This window comes from Dromiciops gliroides, chromosome 5, assembly GCF_019393635.1.
Source record: "Dromiciops gliroides isolate mDroGli1 chromosome 5, mDroGli1.pri, whole genome shotgun sequence".
Classification (NCBI taxonomy): Eukaryota; Metazoa; Chordata; class Mammalia; order Microbiotheria; family Microbiotheriidae; genus Dromiciops; species Dromiciops gliroides.
Window position 1 is genome coordinate 169,839,335 of NC_057865.1, and position 22,149 is coordinate 169,861,483.

Here is a 22,149-nt window from a genome sequence, read left to right on the forward strand (position 1 = left end):
CTTTCAAACTCCCTAATTACCCTATTTTTGAGTTTAGTCTGTTTAACCAGACAAATGGGAGATAAGATCATGTTAATGCTTTGTTTTTGTGGATTTTCTATTTTTCTTTTTATTTTTGTTAAAAGAGCCAGCAACATACTCACACAAGGAAATATCTCTCCCTCTCCCAACCATGCTTTTTCAGAGAAACCTGAAGAGATTCCTGCAGTTTTTCCCAGTTCTAACACTAATTGTTGCTCTAATTTTGCATTCCTGGAGGCAATGACCCACCCTCTAGAAGCTTTTAATCCCCTAGCACCTGGAGGCAAAGTGGGGGAAGAGGAATCCAGGCCTGAGTTCAAAATCAAGTCTGATTCAAATTGCTCTGGTCCCTCCCCTCCTCTCCAGACCCCACCCTCTACTCCTCCTATGGCCAAGCCCATAGCTTCCCCTGCCTGGGAAGTCCAGAGATCTGGTGCGCATGCTCAACTTTTTCTACCTGCATTTGCAGCTTCAGGCTCAGCCCTTCCCCGGCCTGGCTGTGCTTTTGAGACAATCTTAGAAAGCTCTTTAAATTCCAGATATGCTCGTTTTGTTCATAATTTTGCTAACCTGCTTTTGTCTTTAATTAGTAATCTTATAAAGCATTTGTATGGTGAAAAGCCCGACAGACAATATAGAGGGGTTAAAGAAGAAAAACTTAAGCTGAATAAGAATGACAATCAACATAGTTCAAGACTCTGCTTCTTTTGCCATGGAAGGGTATATATTTTACAGAAATGTAGAAGTAAGCAGCAAGGTATTGATATGAGTATTGGGGATTTTAGATACCGAAATCAGAAGTGTTCTGAATTCACTCAGAGTATTAATGTCAGTTCAGAGGTTACATAGAATTTCTATGCTATTACACCTACATTTTGAAATTAATGGTATGGGTTTATTTTCATAGAGATTTTCATGCTTTTGAGATTGTGTTTTATACTTAGTTTTTAAAACAAGGAGAGTATTTGTAAAAGCTTTTTATAGTCATATGATCAAGTTTATATTTTATAATACTCTTATTAATATTAAGTTCATATTCATTTAGATTTCCCTAGTTTGAATTTCATTGTCTTTTATTGTTCCATGTGTATTTTTTTCTATTTATTCATCTCTAATTTTGAAACATTGCAAGATGGTTTTGATTTCATAATACAATGTTAATTCTAGGAGTATTGTGCTCCCATATTCTGAGTTGTTTGTGTTTGTTATTTTTTCTCAACTGATTATTTGATCAAACTCTTTAAAGCATTTCCTTGGCAAATTGGTTGCCATGGCAAGTGTAAATTGATTCTAGAAGTATTATTTTTGATAAGCATATTTTAAAAAAAAAAGAGGGGAACATTTGTAGAAGTTTTCTTTGAGATTGTGTTGTGATTTAACTTATATTTAAATGTTATGATTTTTCAAAAAAGAAATTGTATACTAAGTAAAAAAAAGGGGGTATTATTTGAAATTGTTGCATAATTATATATTATATTCTGAGTCAAGATGTATTCACATTTTTTGCAATCATTTATTATCCTCAATTTTTAAATCCATATGAGACTTGGATTATGGGAACTTATCATTTAAGACATTAATTGCCTTTATTCTGAGTTATCAGATGCCAGTTGGCCAAGATGCCATCCAATCACAAGAGGAATACATGCAAGAGCAGACACTGAACTGTCACATGAGGGGAGACATGCATGAAGTCAAGGTATGGCCGAGGGAACGGCTTTTGACAAATGTTGAGGTTGGATTCTCTTGGTTTAATATTTTATTTTATTTTTCCCCACAATATTGTACAGATGGCTGGAAGTATTGATCCCACCCATCTCACTTCTACACCTGGCTTCTATGCTCCCTCCTATATGCCTGATGCCATGGACATCTCGATCCCATGCATCTGATTAAGTCTGACTCAGTTTCTTCCAATATGTTCGGTGGCATGGACATATATTCCATCCACCTATTTTAAGCCTGGCATACTGTATGGGCAGTACATATTGCTCAAGTGTGGGAATGCTCATATCCCATCATTTCTCTGTTCTTTTATGGTAACCCCCATAATTATCTCAGGTGTCATGATAAATAACAGTGTTGAATTTGGCCTTGACACCTGTTACCAATTATATTAGATTTTCTAATTTCTCATAATGGCATGAGGATAATTAGGCAGATGATGCAAAAAGTGATGAAACAAAGATAAAAATTATTTTTAAAAAATTAATATCGCAGCAATTGTCTTCTCAAATACCCTCCATAAGGGGGGACTATAGTAATATTATAATTTTAAAGAATGGTTCAATTTTTGTTTTATTATATGTTTCATGTGTAACAACTAAGATTCTGAATTCCCTTAGACATGTTTTTGAGAACTTTCATTGTTTGATTTGATTATTGACAAAGCTATTTTAAAGTTGTGTTAAGCTCAATTTTGTAGGAAATTTTCCTGGCTGATTACCAGCATCCACACATCAACCCCTGAAAAGACTTCCATTCCACGACTACACCTAGAGGACATCTGAGAAAAGACTTTCAGAGACTTTAAATGAACAGTTTTGATTTGTTGTTTTTGTTGTTTTTTTTTTCTTTCTGTTATAATATACACCATCTGTAATATGTATTCTCTGCAGAGGCCCTCCCTTTGCAAGACTAATGTCAAAGCGTCAGTTCATGAGGACAAAAAAAAATCGCCCCTCTGGACAAAACTTTCCTCTCTTCCTTTTCTATATTGTTGTTCACATATTATTAGTTAGCAATAGTTATTATATTCTTTTTATTGTTCCGTCAAGGAAACATTTTCTTTCTTGAGGAACAACAGGGGGGACTGTAACGATTGGAATAACGCCACCTGCTGGATACTTACTGTAGAGGAGTTCTGCCCATGAAGCGAAGGTCTTTGAGGGCAAGACCAGGCATCAGGAAGTGACGTGGACGAGTGGGAGGAGGAAGGAAGAGACTGGCGCTCGGTCTCACTCTCTTTTCCTCTGGACTCTGGCGGAGAGCGGAGCTAGAAATGTGCTCTCCCTTTAATAGATAGGAATCTAGGCCTTTCTCTTTCTCTTTACCAAATTCTTATTCTCCTTAATAAATGCTTAAAAGTCTAACTCTTGCTAAAGCTTATAATTTATTGGCGACCACTCATTAGATATTTTAGACAGACTAGCTAGAATTTTAACCCTTAACACCTAAGAGTTCTGTCTGAGCAACTCACAGAATCCAGATCATCTATTCATTCAAGTATAGGTTGAGCTTTCATAGTCTTTTCAAATGAAACTTCCTGGGGGAAGCTAAGTGGTGCAGTGGATAAAGCACTGGCCTTGGATTCAGGAGTACCTGAGTTCCAATCTGGCCTCAGACACTTACTAGCTGTGTGACCCTGGGCAAGTCATTTAACCCTCATTGCCCCACCCAAAAAAAAAGTTCATGGCTTTATCCTTACTGCTTTTAGGTACCTTATATATAGGTTGTTTTCACAAGAAAAAAAGATGAGAATGTTTCCACAATCTTTCATTTCAAATTTAAGAAGCCTGGGTCATTCATTAAGTGAAGTGGTTTTGTGAATGTCCATTTCATGGTGCCACCAAAAACTCCAAATTATCCTTAGCAACACTGATGAACAGATTCATAAAAATGACTTTCTGATGCCTTTGACCTTCATAATTATACTCTCGCTTAGCAAAGACAAGAAATAACTGATTATTTCAGTAGTTCCCATTCATTTTCTATCATGGCCTAGTAACAAAGAAGGGAAGTAAGAGAGCCTTAAATTGGTCTTAGAAAGTCATCAAGTTTGAGCCTTATCTGAAGCATGACTTTCTCCAGATAACACAAAAACAATAGAAAAGTACTTGGAGCTAATCTCAATGAACTGGAGAAATCACTTTTCAGGAGCAAAATGCCTTGGACCTACATTAGGGGCATAAACCATACCCTTAGAATACTTATATAGTTCCCAACATAACTAATACCTAGTTGTTAAGTAAAGATTATGGCTTTGTGATTTGATTACTTTTTCCATTTTCAGTATTTTAAGGTATATTGTGTATTAAATTAATTTCTCATTGGGTTTCTCATAAAAAATAGTAAACTATACTGAAACTGTAGCATTATCACAGACAAAATTGTTTTCCACAATTCCCCAGGCATATTACTGATCCAAAGAAAAAATGTTTAAATAGAAGTTGTCATGTGAAATACTCCCTAATTCCAAATTGTTTAGAATAAAACCTTTTCAAAATACAGGGACCTGATGGGAAAAAAATCAAAATTATTGTGGAGCATTCTGAGATATATAACATCCTTCTTTTCCTCTCTCTTAGTGGAATTGTCTCAAAGATGATTTCAGTGACCCTACAAAAAACAATATTAAATCTTAATATTTTTATTGAATTTCAAAAAAGTCAGGTATTTTATCCATTTGTATTATCAGTCCATGGATATTAGATGTAAAAGATTAATAGCAGGACAGAACAAAGATAATGGAGTAGAGAAAACACTTAGCTGATCTCTCCCAGTGTTCCCTTCCAAACAACTTTAAAACAATGCCAAAAATATAATTCTAGAACAACATAGCCAACAAAAACCTAAAGTGAGACATTCTTCCAGTCCAACATAACTTAGGGGGTTAGAACTCTCTCTCTCTCTCTCTCTCTCTCTCTCTCTCTCTCACACACACACACACACACACACACACACACACAAGATGAGCTATGAATGACTTGGCTATTCTCAGCAGTACAATAATCCAGGACAACTCTAAAGGACTTATGATGAAAAATGTTCTTCATACCCAGAGAAAAAACTGATAGCATCTGAATACAGATTGAAATATATTCTAACTATATTGTTCTTGAGGTATTTTGGGTCTATATTTTCTTTCACAACATGAGTAATATGGAAATATTTTGAATGATTGCACATGTATAATATATATCAAATTGCTTGCCTTCTCGATGGAAGGGGGAGGAGGGAAGGGAGAGAATTTGGAATTCAAATTTTTAAAAAATGAATGTTAAAAATTGGTTTTACATGCATGTAATTAGGGGGAAATGAAATATTAAATGGATTCAAAGATAAAAAGAAAGATATTTGACACAAAAATAAAGGCTGGCTTAGAGATCATGTGGATGACACACTAGTCGTGGAACTTGGTGGTGGTGACAAAATCAATAGCAGTTTTGAAAGCTTTCAAGCCAGAGATAGCAAGAGAACCTGTAACATAGCCAGAAAGAGATGATAGGAGACTCCTATGCTTTCATCCACTGTAGGGTCAGATATTATTTGGCAAATCCATTGCATATAACTACTTCTGGGTTCATAGTTTAAGGGCAAAGAGGAGCACTTTTGGTCATGAGGTATGCATCCTTCAGATGCAAAATCAGTTCTGGGCCTAAGAAATCAGTGATAATAAGGAAAAATATCATATGGTCCCAAGGAAACAGGGGTATTGGGAAGCAACGGATCAAAAGCAGTTGGCAAGGAACAGAATGCAGATGTAGCCAGTAATGACCACACCTCTCTCCAGATCACACTGTGCTGGGAATCACCAATAAACATCTCAACTCCCAGAACTAGCTCTGAAAACAGCAGTGCATAAAAATCTGAAGCTTGAGACAGTGACCCACATCCTCTTAGCTGACAACAGAGCCTGAGTTTAACATAAAATATGCAATCAAGAAACAGGATAGAAAAATTAGCAAACAATAATAGCTAGTATATTGACAGGAAAGGCTAAGACACAAACTCAGAAGTAGACAATAAAGTCAAAATAGCTACAAGCAAAGTCACAAAGAACAAAAAGATAATTGGATACAACAACAAGAATTCTTGGAAGATCTAAAAAATGGGTCTCAAAATAAAATTAAAATGACAAAGAAAAATTAGGAAAGATACAAAAGGAAAAGGAGAAAAACAAAACAATTAATAGATTGGTGACAGAGACAAAAATACCTTATTAAAGACAATTGGCAAAATGGAAAAATATATAAAAGTTCACTGATGAAAATAACTCCCTAAAAAAGTGGAATTGGCCAAATGCAAAAAGAAGTAAATAAGTTCACTGAGGGAAATAAATCCTTGAAAATTAGAATTGGGAAGTGAAAACCAATGATTCTAGGAGACATCAAGAAACAATAAAACTAAGTCTTTTTTTTTCTTAATTGAAGAACATATGAACTATCTCAGGAAAAAAAAAATTAACCCAGTGTGATGTTTAAAATCTATATTATGTGATCGCCTTAAATTAGAAGCTTCAGCACCAGTCTTTGGGCATTAAACATTTATTAAAGCATACAGGTATTCACATGGAGTTCAGAAAGTTAAGAAAAGGTCTATCTAGACGAGAGTTCCAGCCTGGTTTGGTTCTTCCTCAAGTCGTCCTCCAGGAGCCTGCTTTAATCAGGAATTCTCCAGCAAGCTGATTGTGGAAGCTTTTTATAGGTCTGAAACAGAGGCAGTCCTTACACACTGCTTCAAGCTGATTGGGTGGTGTCATTCAAATCCATTGGTTTTGAAGGTGTTCTTCAAGTTGAGTTTACAGTCTAGCTTCTGAGAATAATACCTTCTTAAGGGATAGCCAGTTGTGATTACAATCCAGTTAACTTGAAGTAGCCTAATCAGCAGTCAATCACTCTCATTTGATTCAATCAGTCTAGATTAATCTCCAGGTGGGTCTTTGAGTATCTGCAAAATCCCATTATTTCATCACACCAGGAAACAGATAGAAGACAGATAGTTTAAGAATTATTAGACTACCTGAAAGGCATAATCAAAATGAAGAGGCTAGTCATCAAATTTGAAGACATTATCAAGAAAAACTGTCCTTGAGGCAGTGAGGTGGCACAGTGGATAAAGCACTAGCCCTGGATTCAGGAGGACCTGAGTTCAAATCTGGCCTTAGACACTTGGCATTTTCTAGTTGTGTGACCCGGGGCAAGTCACTTAGCTCTCATTGCACCCCAGCACACACACAAAACTGTCCTCATATACCATAATGAGAAGGTAAAATAGAAGTGGAAAGAATCCACTAATAACCACCTGAGAGATCCATAAATTAAAACTAGCAGAAATATTATAGCTACATTCCAGAGCTTTGAGGTCAAAGAGAAAATATTTCAAGCAGCCAGAAAGAAACCATTCAAACACTGTGGAGTGAGAGTCAGCATCACACAAGATTTAATTGCTAACAAAGAGCTTGGAATAGGATAAGACAGAAGACAAAAGAGTTGAGATTGCAACCAAGAATAAAGTACCCAGAAAAATTAAGATATTCCTTGAAGAGGAAAAATTGATATTTAATTAAATAAAGAACTTTCAAGAATTCCTAATAAAAATAACATAGATGAATAGAAAATTTGAAGCTCAAATAAAACACTCAAAAGAATCATAAAAAGCCAAATATGAAACAAATCATATAGTACTCAATAAAGTTAAATCCTTAAACCTTTTTACATGGGAAGATAATACATGTAACTTTCTAAGGACTTTATAATTTTTAGAGCAGTTAGCAGTTTTCTACATAGAAGATGTGTAACTGAATGTATTATGTTGGGACAATGTATAAAAAATATAGATGGGTGTGAAAGACAGGTGCCCCGGGAGAAGGGGGATGTGAAAGGAAGAATGGAGTAAATCATTTCACATAAAAGAGACACTCAAGGAAGAATTTGGGGAAGTGGAGGTAGAATGGTGTAGGAGTAGGAAATGCTTGAACCATCCTCATTTCCAAATTCATCAGAGGGAAAATTTTATACACACACATACATATAGTATATATGTATATACACATTATATATGTGTATACACACATACTCAATTGGTAAAAGAAATATATCTTACTCAATAGGAGAGTAAGAGGGGAAGGGATAAGGAATAGGAGGGGTAGTGGTAAAATGAAGAGCAGATAAAAGAAAGCAGAGGTCAGAAGCAAAACAGACTGGAAGAAAGCTAGGATAAAAAGAAAAAAGGATTAAAAAACCAAAGAATAGCTTTGAGGGAAATACAAAGTTAACAATTAGAACTGAATATAAATAGAATAAACTCACCCCCCAAACAAAAATGGATTAGAAACTAAAATCTAGCAATGTATTACATATGAGAAATACACTTCAAATGCACAGAAAATTAAAATTATGGGCTGGGGCAGAATTACTTTGTAAATGTTTTGTAAATAGTATTTTATTTTTTTCCAATTACATGTACAAATAGTTTTTAACATTTACTTTCCATAAGATTTTGAGTTCCAAAATTTTTGCCCTCTGTCCCTAAGTTGGCAAAAAATCTGTTAGGTTATTCATGTGCAACCTATCTATAGGTTATTTACATGTAATCATGTAAACATATTTTCATATTAGTCATGTTGTAAAAGAGGAAACAAAACAAAAGGGAAAAACCACCAAAAAAAGGCAAGGGAAAAAAGCATGCTTCAATCTGCATTCAGATTCAATAGTTTTTTTGTTGTTTTTATTCTGGATGTGGACAGCATTTCCCATTATGAATCTTTTTGGAATTTTCTTGGATCATTGTATTGCTAAGAAGCTAAGTCTATCATAGTTGATCATGGCACATTGTTCTGTTACTACAGTGTCCTCTTGGTTCTGCTCACTTCACTCACCATCAGTTCATGTAAGTCTTCCCAGGTTTTTCTAAAATCCTCCTGTGCATCATTTCTTATATCACTTTAGAATTCCATTTCATTCAAATATCATCATTTATTAAGCCATTCCTCATTTTTTTGGCATTCCCTCAGCACAAAATAAATTGGTTGAATCAATTCATAACTCTACTAACAGTGAGTGCAGTAGTGTCTCAATTTCCCCACATCCCTTCCAATAATTGTCATTTCCTTTTCTGTCACATTAGTCAGTCGGCTAAGTGTGGAGTTGTATCTTAGTCTATCTGATTTGCATCTCTCCAAACAATAGTGAATTGGAGCATTTTTTGTATGACTATAGAGCGTTTTTATTATTTCATCAGAAAACTGTTTATAACTTTTGACCATTTATCAATTGGGGAATGGCTCTTATTTTTATAAAATTCCCTATATATTTGAGAAATGAGGCTTTTATTGGATGAACTTCCTTCAAATTTTTTTTCACAGTTATTATTACTAGCTTTATTTCCCTCTATCCTATCCTGCCCCCATTTATCATATTCACTCTCCCCTTTCACCCTGTCCCTCCTCAAGACTTCTGTGCTTTTGACTACACACTTCCCCAATCTGCCCTCCCTTATATCATATACACATATACCCTTCTCTTATCCCCTTCCCTGTCTTACTTTCCTGCAGGGTTAGATAAATTTCTATACCCAAATGAATGTGTATGTTATTTTCTCTTTTAACCAGTTCTGATTAGAGTAGGGTACACTCACTATCCCTCACCTTCTCCATCTTCCCCTCCACTGCAAAAGCCTTTTTTTGTGAGATAATTTACCCCATTCCACCTCCCCTTTCCTTCTCTCCCAGTGCATTCCTCTCTCACCTGTTAATTTTATTTTTAGATATCATCCCTTCATATTCAACTCACATCCATCCATCCATGCATCCATAGATACATACATCCATACATCCATCCATGCATACCATCTGTACCATCCACCCATTTATCTATTGTTCTATCCTGCTATTAACAACCTAATAATGAGAAAGTTCTTATGAGTTACAAATTTCATCTTCCCATGTTGGAATGTAAACAGTTTTAAACTTATTAAATCACTTATGACTTACTTTTCCTACTTACCTTGTTATGATACTCTTGAGTCTTATATTTGAAAGTTGGATTTTCTATTCAGCTCTGGTCTTTTCATCAAGAATACCTGAGGGGCAGCTAGGTGCTACAGTGAATAGAGCACTAGCCCTGGATTCAAGAGGGCCTGAGTTCAAATCTGGCCTCAGACACAACACTTACTAACTGTGTGACCCTGGGCAAGTCACTTAACCCTCATTGCCCTGCACAAAAAAAAAAGAATGACTGAATGTCCTTTCTTCCACTGAATGACTCCCCCCCCTCCACCCATCCACCCAAAAGAACTATACTAAGTTTTGCTGGGTAGCTGACTCTTGGTTGTAATCCCAGATTCTTTGCCTACAAGAGTATCATTCCAAGCCCTATGAGCCTTAAATGTAGAACCTGCTAAATCATGTGTTATCTTGACTGTGGCTCCATGATACTTGAATTGTTTCATTCTGGCTGCTTGCAATATTTTTTCCTTGACCTGGGAAAACTGAAATTTGGTTATAATATTCCTGACATTTTTTTCATTTTAGGATAACTTTCAGGAGGTGATTGGTGGACTATTTTACTCTCTGGTTCTAGGACATCAGGGCTATTTTCCTTATTAATTTCTTTCTTTTTTTAAATTTTTTTATTTAATTTTTTCTCAATTACATGTAAATATATTTTTTTGAGTTCCAACTTTTTCTCACTCCCCCTTCCCTTTGTCTTCCTGAGTCCAGCAAGCACTTAAATATATTTCCACATTAATCAGGACAAAAGGAAAAAAATGCAAGAAAGAATAAACAAGAACAATAACATAAAAGCAACAACAAAAGTGAAAATAGTATGCTTCAGTGTGCATTCAGACTCCATACTTCTTTTTCTGAACGTAGGTAGCACATTCCACCATAAGTCTTTTAGCATTGTCTTGGATCATTGTATTGCTGAGAAGAGTTAAGTCTATCACAGTTGATCACCAAAAAATCTTGTTGATACTGTGAACAGTGTTCTCTTGGTTCTGCTCTTTTCACTCTGCTTCAATTCATGTAAATCTTTCCAGGTTTTTCTGAAATCCATCTGCTTATCATTTCTTAGAAGCACAAAATTATTCCATCACATTCATATGCCCCAACTTGTTTAGCCATTCCTCAATTGATGGGCATCACCTCATTTTCTAATTCTTTGCTGCCTCAAAAAAGAGCAGCTCTGAATGCTTTTGTACATGTGGGTCCTTTTCCCTTTTTTATAATATCTTTGGGATTGTTGGGGCCAACTTTAATATGGGGAGAGTTAATTGGGTGGCTCACCAAAATATTGGGGTCCCTAAAATAATGAGGGACCTCTAGGTCCAAAGCTCCCTCCCCTCCAAACTGCCTTTAGATATTTCTCCCAGGCCAATAAGAAAGGAGCCTAACAGCCTCTTTTCCACAAACAAATCAGATATTACTAATGGGAATAAAATACACAGTAAAGATGAAATTAATAAAGTCAAAGACAAGGGAATAGGGAAAAAGAAAAATGGATAATCCCCCTAAATCTAACCTAAGCCTATACAATTTCCAAACTCACTTCCAGTTCAGCTAATTCATAAGAGCAGGTCTCATTTGTTAACTCACCACCTGGGGTTCATAGCTTCAATAGGAAACAGCCATGCAGGGCCCAGAGGGCAAACTGCCAAGAAAAAAAACTCTCTCTCATCTGCTATTGCCAGAAAGAAGCTGACACCTGAAAGAGATGGAGCTCCCCTCAGGGAGCATTTACTCTCCCTCCCCCAAAAGGGGAGGTCCTCCAAACTGCCTGTGTAGAGTGGTTTCTCCTGCTGACATCAGCCGCATATGTCACTAAGGACAGGCCAGATGTGGCCCATCACAATCATTCTGCCAAGTTCCATTATTTTCCCACAGGATATAGACCTAGTAATGGTCTTGCTGGGTCAAAGGGTATGCACAGTTTTAAAGCCTTTTGGTCATGGTTCCAAATTTCTTTCCAGAATGGTTATATCTATTCACATATCCACTAACAGTTCATTGGTGTGCCAATTTCCCTATGTCTTCTCAAATAGTATAATTTCCCTTTCTTGTCATATTAGCCAATTGGATAGGTGTGATATGGTGCCTGAGGGTATTTTTAATTTGCATTTCTCTAATAAGTAGTGATTGAGAACATTTTTTTTTCCATATGGCTGTAGATAGTTTTAATTTCATATCTGAAAATTGCCTGTTCATATCCTTTGACCATTTATCATTTGAGGAATGACTTGTATTCTTGTATATTTGATTCAGTTCTCTATATATTTTAGATATGAGCACTTTATCAGAAACCCTGTTTGTAAATTTTTTTTCCAAGCTTTCTGCTTTCCTTCTAATCTTGTTTGAATTGGTTTTGTTTGTGCAAAATCTTTTTAAATTTTTTTTAATTTGATAAAAATAACTTGATGATTTCTTAACAGATGATGGCTAGGCTCTCTTTATGATCAGGGCTTTCAAGTAGTCCAATAAATTCTAAATTATCTCTCCTGGATCTATTTTCCAAGTCAGTTGCTTTTCCATTGACGTATTCCACATTGTCTCTTATTGTTTCATTTGTTTATTGTTTCTTGATTTCTCATAAAGGCATTAGATTCCATTTAATTAATTCTATTTTTCCAGTGTATATTTTAATTTTATTTTAAATAGTATTTTTCCAACTCTGCGTAAAATAGTTTTCAAAATTTATTTTTGTAAGATTTTGAGTTCTTAATTTTTCTTCCTGCCTCCTTTCCCTCCCCCCTTCTCAAAACAGCTAGCAATCTGATATAGGTTGTATATGTAAATCAAGTTAAACATATTTCCATATTAGTCATGTGAAAGAACAATCAAAACAAAAGAAGACCACATACACACACAAACAACAAATATTGTAAAAATAGTGTATTTCAATCTGCATTCATATTCCATAGTTCTTTTTCTGGATGTGGAGAGCATTTTCCTTCATAAGTCTTTTGGAATTGCCTAGGATCATTGTATTGATGAAAAAAGCTAAATCTATCACAGTTGACCACCACACAATGTTACTGTTACTGTGTACAATGTTCTCCTGGTTCTGTTCAGTTCACTCAGCATAAGTTCATGTAAGTCTTTTCAGTTTTTTTGAAATCTCCTGCTTTGCTGGGGTCTGGTCTGTTATACAGCCTCTGCTAGACTGTGTTCAACTCTCACCTCAGTGAGACAGACCTTTCCTCCCATTCCTCTGAGTTGATTTGGCTGGAAAATTATTGTACCTCATACTTTTGTGGATTCTGAAGCTACAGAGATTTTTCTATTATATTATTTAAAGCTATTTGGAGGGTTTGGGAAGATAGCTCATGTGAGTCAGAGCCTTTTCTCCACCATCATGGCTCCACCTCACCTTCCCTCCCATCTTTTTTAATCTCATTGGGATACAGACCTTGTTGTTGTATTGTTGGATCAATAGGTAAGAACCATGTTGTAGACCTTTGGGCATAGTTCCAAATTGCTCTGTAGAATTGTTGGATGAGTTCACAACTCCACCAACAATGCAGTCTTCTGATTTCCACATCTTCAATATTTATAATTTTGCTTTTCTCTCTCTCTCTTTTTTTTGTGCTAATCTGATAAGTGTGAGGTAGTACCTCAGAGTTGTTTTAATTTGCATTTCTCTAATCAATAGTTATTTAAAGCATTTTTTTTCTTAAGAATATAGATAGATTTTATTTCTTCACCTAAAAACTGCCTGTCCTTTGACCATTTATCCACTGGGGAATGGCTTGTATTCTTATAAAATTTACTCAGTTATCCACATATTTGAAAAATGAGAACTTTATCATAAACAGCTAAAGCAAAATAGATTCTGCTCCAAATAAGAGTGAATAAAGAAATAGAAGGAATTTGCATGTGACATGATGACATACTTAGAGTATAATAGAGAATCAACTAAAAATGTACTTGAAATAATTAACAATTTTTGAAACGTTGCAGGATATGAAATAAAATTTTGCTGTAAAAATGTCTTTCCTCTTTCTCCTTTACTTCTAATTTTGTTTGCCTTGTTTTTTTGTTTCAGCAAACCCTTTTAAATTTGATGTAATTAAAATGATCCATTTTGGATTTTTTTAATGTTCATTATCTCTTTTTTGATCATAAAATTTTCCATTCTCCATAGATATGACAGGTAAACTATTCCTTGCTCTCCTAATTTGCCTTGGGTATCACCCTTTATGTCTACATCATGTACCAATTTTGGTCTTATCTTGGTATATGGTATGAAATGTTGGTATATGCCTAGTTTCTGCCATGCTATTTTCTAGCTTTCCCAGCAGTTTTTGTCAAATAGTGAGCTCTTATCCCATGTAACGGCCAAATTTAGTATGGGAAGAGTTAAGTGGGTGACTTGCCATAGTATTGTGGTAAGAAAGGAAACAGCGTCTTTCAAAAAACAAAACAGTTTTATTAATGGGAATAAGTTCAAAACACAAGTGAGGTTAATAGAGCCAGGGAATGTAAATTTCTGGGGTAAAAATGCCCTAGGCACCCCGAACCTGCCTCCAGCCCAGCTAGCTCCAAAGAGCTAGTTTTGCCTCAAAAACACAAGCTCACTACCACCTGGAATCTGTAGCTCTAAGGAGAATTAGCTTTCAGTCTCTTCTGTTTTGGTCTGAGGGTCAAACACCAATAGCTCCTCTAGCTGTCTACCTTGCTTCCCTGTTTCCCTCAGAACACTCTCTAACTGCCTCTCCAAAAACTCCCCTCACCCTCTTCCTCCAACTACCTCTAACCGACTTTCTCAGCAGAAGGGAAGGGGCTGTTCTTAGACATGCTGAGTCTTCATTTGGCTCAGCACACACACATGGGCTATCTCCATTATAATCTGGACAGACCCATGTCGGGGTGGGGAAGCTATTAGGGGAGGCTTAGTTACTTAGTTTCAATAAATGTTCCCTGTGGTCAGAGTTCCTCTTGTTTGTTCAATTATCTCCCAAAGTACACACCCATCTTCTCTTAGGATTTTCAAGCTTACATTTTTTTTTCATTCTGACCATAATGAAGCAAAGATACAGTTATGAAAACAAATACCAAGTCATAATTAATTCCTTACACCCAGAAACTGGTATCTTTGGTTTTATCAAACAGTAGATTACTTTAGCCATTCACTACTGTGTTTTGTGTACTTAATCTATTCCACTGATCCACTATTCTATTTCTTAGCCTGTAACAAATAGTTTTGATGATTGTGTCTTTATAATATAGTTTTAGATCTGGTATGCCTAGGTCAATTTCCTTTTCATTTTTCATTAAATAACTTGATATCCTTGACCTCTTGTTCTTTCATATAATTTTTAATTATATTTCTAGCTCTATAAAACAAGTTTTGTTCATTTAATTGCTATGCCACTGAATAAATAAATAAATTTAGGTATAATTGTAATTTTATATTTGTTCAGGTTACCCATGAGCAACTGAAATTTCTGAAACTGTTAAGATCTGAATTTATTTGGGTAAAAAATGTTTCATAATTGTGCTCATATAGGCCCTGGAATTGTCTGGGCAAGTAGGCTCCCAAATATTTTATGTTGTCTACAGTTATTTAAATGGAATATCTGTTTGCTTCTGAGCTTTGTTGGTAATATGCAGAAATGCTAAAGATGTATGTGGCTTTATTTTATATCCTGCAACTTTCCTAAAATCATTAATTATTTCAAGTGGTATTTTAGTTGATTTTCTATGATACACTAAGTATGTCATAATATCATATGAAAATTCCTTCTATTACTTTTTTCTCTTATTTGGGGAAGAATCTATTTTGCTTTAGCTAAAATTGTTCAAAAAGGCAAAGGTGACAGCTATGACCTCAGAAAAAGCAAAAGTAAAAATATACCAAATAAAAAGTCAATAAGTGGGGAATGGTTTCTTGATAAATGGCAACATAAGTAATCAACTAATATCAATAGAAAAAACCTGATATTATATGTGTGTATGTATAAATATAGGTATAGGTATATAGGAATAAGTATAGGTGTTGGTGTAGGTGTGGATGTGGATTTGAATCTAGCTATAGACATAGATAGAGATAGAGATAAATATAGACATAGAGAGATCTCAAATGTCAGAGCATCTAATTTTGGGGGGGTCAGGGCAATGAGGGTTAAGTGACTTGCCCAGGGTCACATAGCTAGTAAGTGTCAAGTGTCTGAGGCCAGATTTGATCTCAGGTACCCTGAATCTAGGGCCAATGCTTTATCCACTATGCCACCTAGCTGCACCCAGTTCAAATTTTTAAAGATTTCTTCTCTTCCATTGATCTTTGTGTTTCATGTACCATTTAGTCTATTCTGTTTTTTTAAGATGCTAAGTTTAGGTGCCATGTATAGCTAAGAAAAGGCACATTTTTTTCTATTCCCATTTAAATTTCTCCAGAGGCCTATGGTATAATAAGATTTCTAAGATTGTATTTATCTCCTTAACTTCTTTCTTCTTTGTTTTATATTTAGGTTTATCTAGCTCTGAGAGGAGAAAGTTGAGGTCCCTGGCTAGTAAAATTTTGCTATCTATTTCCTCCTGTGTTTAGTTTAACTTTTCCATTAAAGCTAGGTGGTGCAGTGGATAAAGTACTGGCCCTGAATTCAGGAGGACCTGAGTACAAATCTGACTTCAGACACTTGACACTTACTAGCTGTGTGACCCTGGGCAAGTCACTTGACCCTTATTGCCTGACCCCCCCCAAAAAAAAAACAATTTGAACTGGCCAAACAGAAAAGGAGATACAATTGCTCAATAAAGAAAAAAATCATTAAAATTACAATCAGACAAGAGGAAACTCTGCATACCCTTTGATTCAGCAATACTGCTACTACGTCAAATTGGGTATGCAAATAAAAAACCTATAAAAATAATTATAAAATCCCCCATTTAACACTGAAAAAAATCCTGAGAATCAAAGAATAAATTAATGTAAAATTTAAAGCTAAAAAACTATTGAACTAATAAATAAATTTAAGATTAAAAAATGAAAAACAATGGTTAATTTGATTAAAAAAAGAAAATCCAATTACTGGTATCAAAAAAGAAAATGGTAAATGTACCACTAATGAGGAAATGAAAACAATTATTAGGAGCTATTTTGGCCAGTTACATGTCAATAAACCTGATAATTTAAGAGAAATGAATAGTTATAGAAATATCAACTGACCAAAAGAGTTAACAGACTCCTTACAAAACCTTATTAAAAATAAATTGAGGGGCGGAGCCAAGATGGCGGAGGAGAGGCTGTGACTCCCACAAGCTCCAGATAAACCCGTCCATTCAGGCCCAAATAATGCGGTAAAAATCAAAACCCAGAACAGCCTAATGCACATAAGAACAGAGTGAGACTGTTTCTCCGCAAAAGAGGGCAATTCTGATCACCTACTGATCAGGCTGAACAGCTCAGTGCGCGGTCCGGACCCAGCCAGGGACAGTGCTTCCAACACATGTCAGAGTCTTCAGCACCAGCAGCTTCTGAGGCTCCGATCACGGACTGGTGAGGGGGTTCGGAGGTAGGCCGGGGTGAAGTGGAGGCAGTATCTGCTGGAGTTGGGGCAAAGCGCCCTGGGTCTGAACCAGTGGGCTGAATCGAGTGGTGGTGGCCCAGTGGGGGAGGGGTAAAAGCACGCCAAGCTTCCGACCATAGAGAATCAGAGCTCAATTAAACTTCTGTTTCCAGGTCAAAGAGAAAGCGGCTGTGATTACTCACAAGCCAGGCAGGCTGAGAAGAAGCCCAATCACCCCCTGGGCCACGCTGTAGCACGAACAGTGTGTCCGGGAAGCAGCACTACACTTTAAGGAGTAAAAAGCCAAGAAACAGTAAGCCAGGATGAGTAGGCAGAGAAAGCAGAAGACCATCGAAAACTTCTTTGGGGAAAAGATAGACCACAATACATCCTCAAAAGAAGAAGAAAATAATAGGGTCAAAGCTCCAACATCCAAAGCTTCCAAGAAAAATATGAACTGGTCTCAGGCCATGGAAGCTCTCAAAAGGGACTTTGAAGAGAAAATAGGAGAGATAGAATGAAGATGTAGAGAAAGAGAGGAAGGAATGGAAAGAGAAATGAGAGCAATGCAGGAGAGTCATGAGAAAAAAGTCAACAGTTTGAAAAGCCAAATGGAAAAGGAGATTAAAAAACTGTCTGCTGAAAATAATTGCCTAAGAATTAGGATTGAACAAATGGAAACTAGTGAGCTTATGAGAAACCAAGACACAGTAAAGCAAATCCAATTGAATGAAAAAATAGAGGGCAATGTGAAAGATCTCCTTGGGAAAACAGCTGACCTAGAAAATAAATCTAGGAGAGATAATTTGAAAATCATTGGACTACCTGAAAACCATGACCAAAACAAGAGTTTAGACACCATCCTCCAAGAGATTGTGAGGGAAAATTGCCCTGATATTCTAGAAGCAGAAGCTAAAATAGAAATTGAAAGACTCCACCGATCACCTCCTGAAAGAGATCCCAAAAGGAAAACCTCCAGGAATATTATAGCCAAATTCCAGAACTCCCAGGTCAAGGAGAAAATATTGCAAGCAGCTAGCAAAAAGGAATTCAAATACTGTGGAGCTCCAATAAGGATAAAGCAAGATCTAGCAGCTTCTACATTAAAGGACCGGAGGGCATGGAATATGATATTCCAGAGGGCAAAGGAACTGGGACTACAGCCAAAAATCACATACCCAGCAAAACTAAGCATCATCTTTCAGAGGCAAACATGGAACTTCAAGGAGAAAGAAGACTTTCAGGCATTTGTTATGAAAAGACCTGAACTGAATAGAAAATTTGACCTTCAAATACAACACCCTGGAGAAGCATAAAAAGATAAACAGGAAAAAGACTTCATGAGGGATATTAAAAGATCAAACTGTTAACATTCCTATATGGGAAGATAATACAGAGGACACAGGTCTGAACTGAATACGAAGGGAAGTTATGTTTTATTCTTTGTGGGGTCTCTTATGTATGGGGCCGGATTTGGGCTTGGGGCCTCCTGGGTCCAGGGCTGGTGCGTTGTCCACTGTGCCACCTAACTAACCCATAATGACATCCTTAAAATAGGGTTGAGGTGTAGAAGAAATAGACTGGGGGAGGGGGAAGGGAGAGATGGTCTGGGGAGAGGTTGTTCATATGAAGGAAACAAGAAAAAAGCTTATAGAGGGGAGGGGAAGAGGGGGAAGGAATTGGGGAGTGATTGAACCTTAATATCATCAGAATTGACTCAGAGAAGGACTAACACACATACTCAAGTGGATATAGTAATATATTTTGCCCTGAGGGAGGGGAGGGAGATAAGGGGGGGGAGGGGAAGGAGGGAAGGGCAGATTCTGGGAGAGAGTAGTAAAAAGCAAAATACTTTCAAGGAAGATGAAGACGTTCTGCATAACGGCACAAGTATGAAATATTGAATTGCTTGATTTCATAGGGAGGGTTGAGGAGAGAGGGAGGAAGAAAATTTGAAACATAGAATTAGCTCAAAGACCTTAAACTCATCAGAGTTGGCTCATGGAGGGAATAATATTCACACCCAGTTGGGAGGAGTAATCTATTTAACCTTACAGGAAAGTATGAGGGGAAGAGGATAAGGAAGGAAGGGTGAAAAAAAAGGGAGTGCAGAGTAGGGGAGGGGACAGTCAGAAGTAAAATACTTTTGAGGAGGAATAGTTTAAAAGAAGATGGAAAATAGAGTAAATATCATGGGAAGGGAATAGGATTGAGGGAAATAATTATGATGACTTTGCTGGGCTAATACAAAGAAAATTCTTTGTCAAGTTTAAGGTACATTATTTAGGGTATGATGATCAGGATACTATTAGAAAAACCTGGAAAGACCTACATGAACTGAAGCAGAGTGAAATGCACTGTATACAAAATAACAGCAATAGTGTAAAATGATCTGCTGGGAAGCATGTGGTTATTTTCAGCAAGGCAATGGTCCAATATAACCCTGAAGGACTATGAAAATGGCAACCCATCTACAGAGAAAGAAGTGATAGTATCTGAAATAGATGGAAACACATTTTTTTTTCTTTTCTTTTTTTTTTTCTTTTTTGGTGAGGCAATTGGGGTTGGGTAGCTTGCCCGGGGTCATGTGGCTGGTGGGTGTTGGGTGTGTGGGGCCGGATTTGGGCTCGGGTGCTCCTGGTTCCAGGGCCGGTGCTCTGTCTGCTGCACCACCTAGCTGCCCATGGAAACACATTTTTTAAAAAAAATGTTTTTTCTCTTTGACAATTCCTCAGTCTGAAGTTTTGGGAGTTTTTTGACTGTTTTTTTCTCACAACCTAGCTAATGTGGGAATGTTTTCCATGACTAGTCATGTATAATTTATTTTGAAATGCTTGAGTTCTAGAGGGTGGGGGTGGGAATAGAGGAGGAAGAGAAGTTGGAACAATTGTTTTTTAAAAATTGATGTTAAAATTTGTTTTTACATATATTTTGGAAAATAAAATTCTATTCTAAGAGTGAACAAAAATTTAAAAAAAAATGCAGTACTAGTGCATTTAAGAGGTTGGATTAAAACTATGCTTCAGCTCCAGTGCTAAAAAAAATCAATGTGATATGCTGAATCAAGGACAATTTATCACAATTAATGGAAATAATAAAGTAAGTGAAAGCAATATGTTGTAAATGTAAGTACTTATTACATCTCAATTATGTTCATCCTTTCCCTAACATCTATAAGACAAATGTATTAATATTATAAGTATTAGGAATATATTCTTCCATGGACTAAAATGTCACAAAAGAATAAACACTTAAATGTTTTCACACACACAAAAAAAAAATAAATAAATAAATAAATTGAATATGTTACTAAGAAACTCACTCAGAAAATTCAAAAGATCAGATAGATTTACTTGTAAATTCTATTAAACATTTAAGGAACAATTAATTCCAATACTACACATATTATTTAAAATAATACATAAAAAGAATCCCTTCCAAATTTATTTTTTCAAAGTAACAAACATTTTTATTTATAGTTTTTGTTTGTTATATATGTATAATTATGGAAAACATTACCATATTAATCATTTTGTATAAGTAAACTGTAATAAAAGAAAAAATAAAAGAAAGTGAAAAATAGCATGTTTCAATCTGTGTTCCATCATTATCAGTTATTTCTTTGGAAGTGGATAGTGTGTTTTATCAATAGTCCTTTGGGTGTGTCTTGGATCATTGTATTGTTGAAAATAGTGAAGTCATTCACAGTTTTTCATCACACAATATTGCTGTCTCTGTGCACAATGTTCTCTTGGTTCTGCTCACGTCACTATACATCAGTTCAAACAAATCTGTCCAGGCATTTCTGAAATCATCATGCTTGTCATTTATTAAAACGCAATAACATTCCAATATCATCATATACCACAGCTTGTTTAGCCATTCCCCAATTGATGGGTATTCCTTTGATTTTCAATCCTTAGCCACCACAAAAAGAGCTGCTATAAATATCTTTGTACAAATAGGTATTTTCCTCTTTTGGGGGATATCTTTGGGATATAAACCTAGCAATTGTATTGCTGGATCAAAGTGTATGCACAATTCCTGGGCATTATTGAACATAATTGGGCGCAATTCCAAATTGCTCTCCAGAATGGTAGGATCTTTTCACAACTCCATCAACAATGGATTAGCATCCCAGCTTTCCCACATCCCCTCTAACATCCAATATTTTCTTTTTTTGTTATATTTGCCACTGTGATAGTTGTGAAGTGATACCTAAGAGTTATTTTAATTTCCATATTTCTGATCAATAATGATATAGAGCATTTTTTTCATAAGATTATAGATAGCTTTGATTTCTTTGTCTGAAAACTACCTGTTCATATCCTTTGACCATTTATCAATTGTGGAATGATTTGTAATTTTTTAATTTGACTCATTACTGAGACATGAGGCCTTTGCCAGAGATATTTGTTTCAAAAATTTGTTCCCAGTTTTCTGGTTGCCTTGTAATCTTGTTTACATTAGTTTTGTTCATGCAAAAAGTTTTTAATTTTATATAATTCAAATGATCTATTTTGCATTTTGTTTTGCTATCTTCTTTGATCCTAAATTCTTTCTCTGCCCATAAATCTGACAGATAAACAACCCCATATCATCTTAATTTCTTTTTGGTATCATGTTTTATGTGTATATCATGTAACCATGAATTCATTTTATGGTACACCTAGGATTTTTATACCTAAACAAAACAAAACGACAAAAGAAAACTGTAGAGCCCTTGATGAATATCAATATAAAAATATCCATTAAGTAAAATTCTAACAAGATTACAACTATATGTCACAAAGATAATTTCTTATGACCAGGTAGGATTTATACCAGAAATTTAGGGTTGCATCAATATTAGGAAAACTATTAGCATAACTGAACATATCAATAACAAAAACAATAATCCTA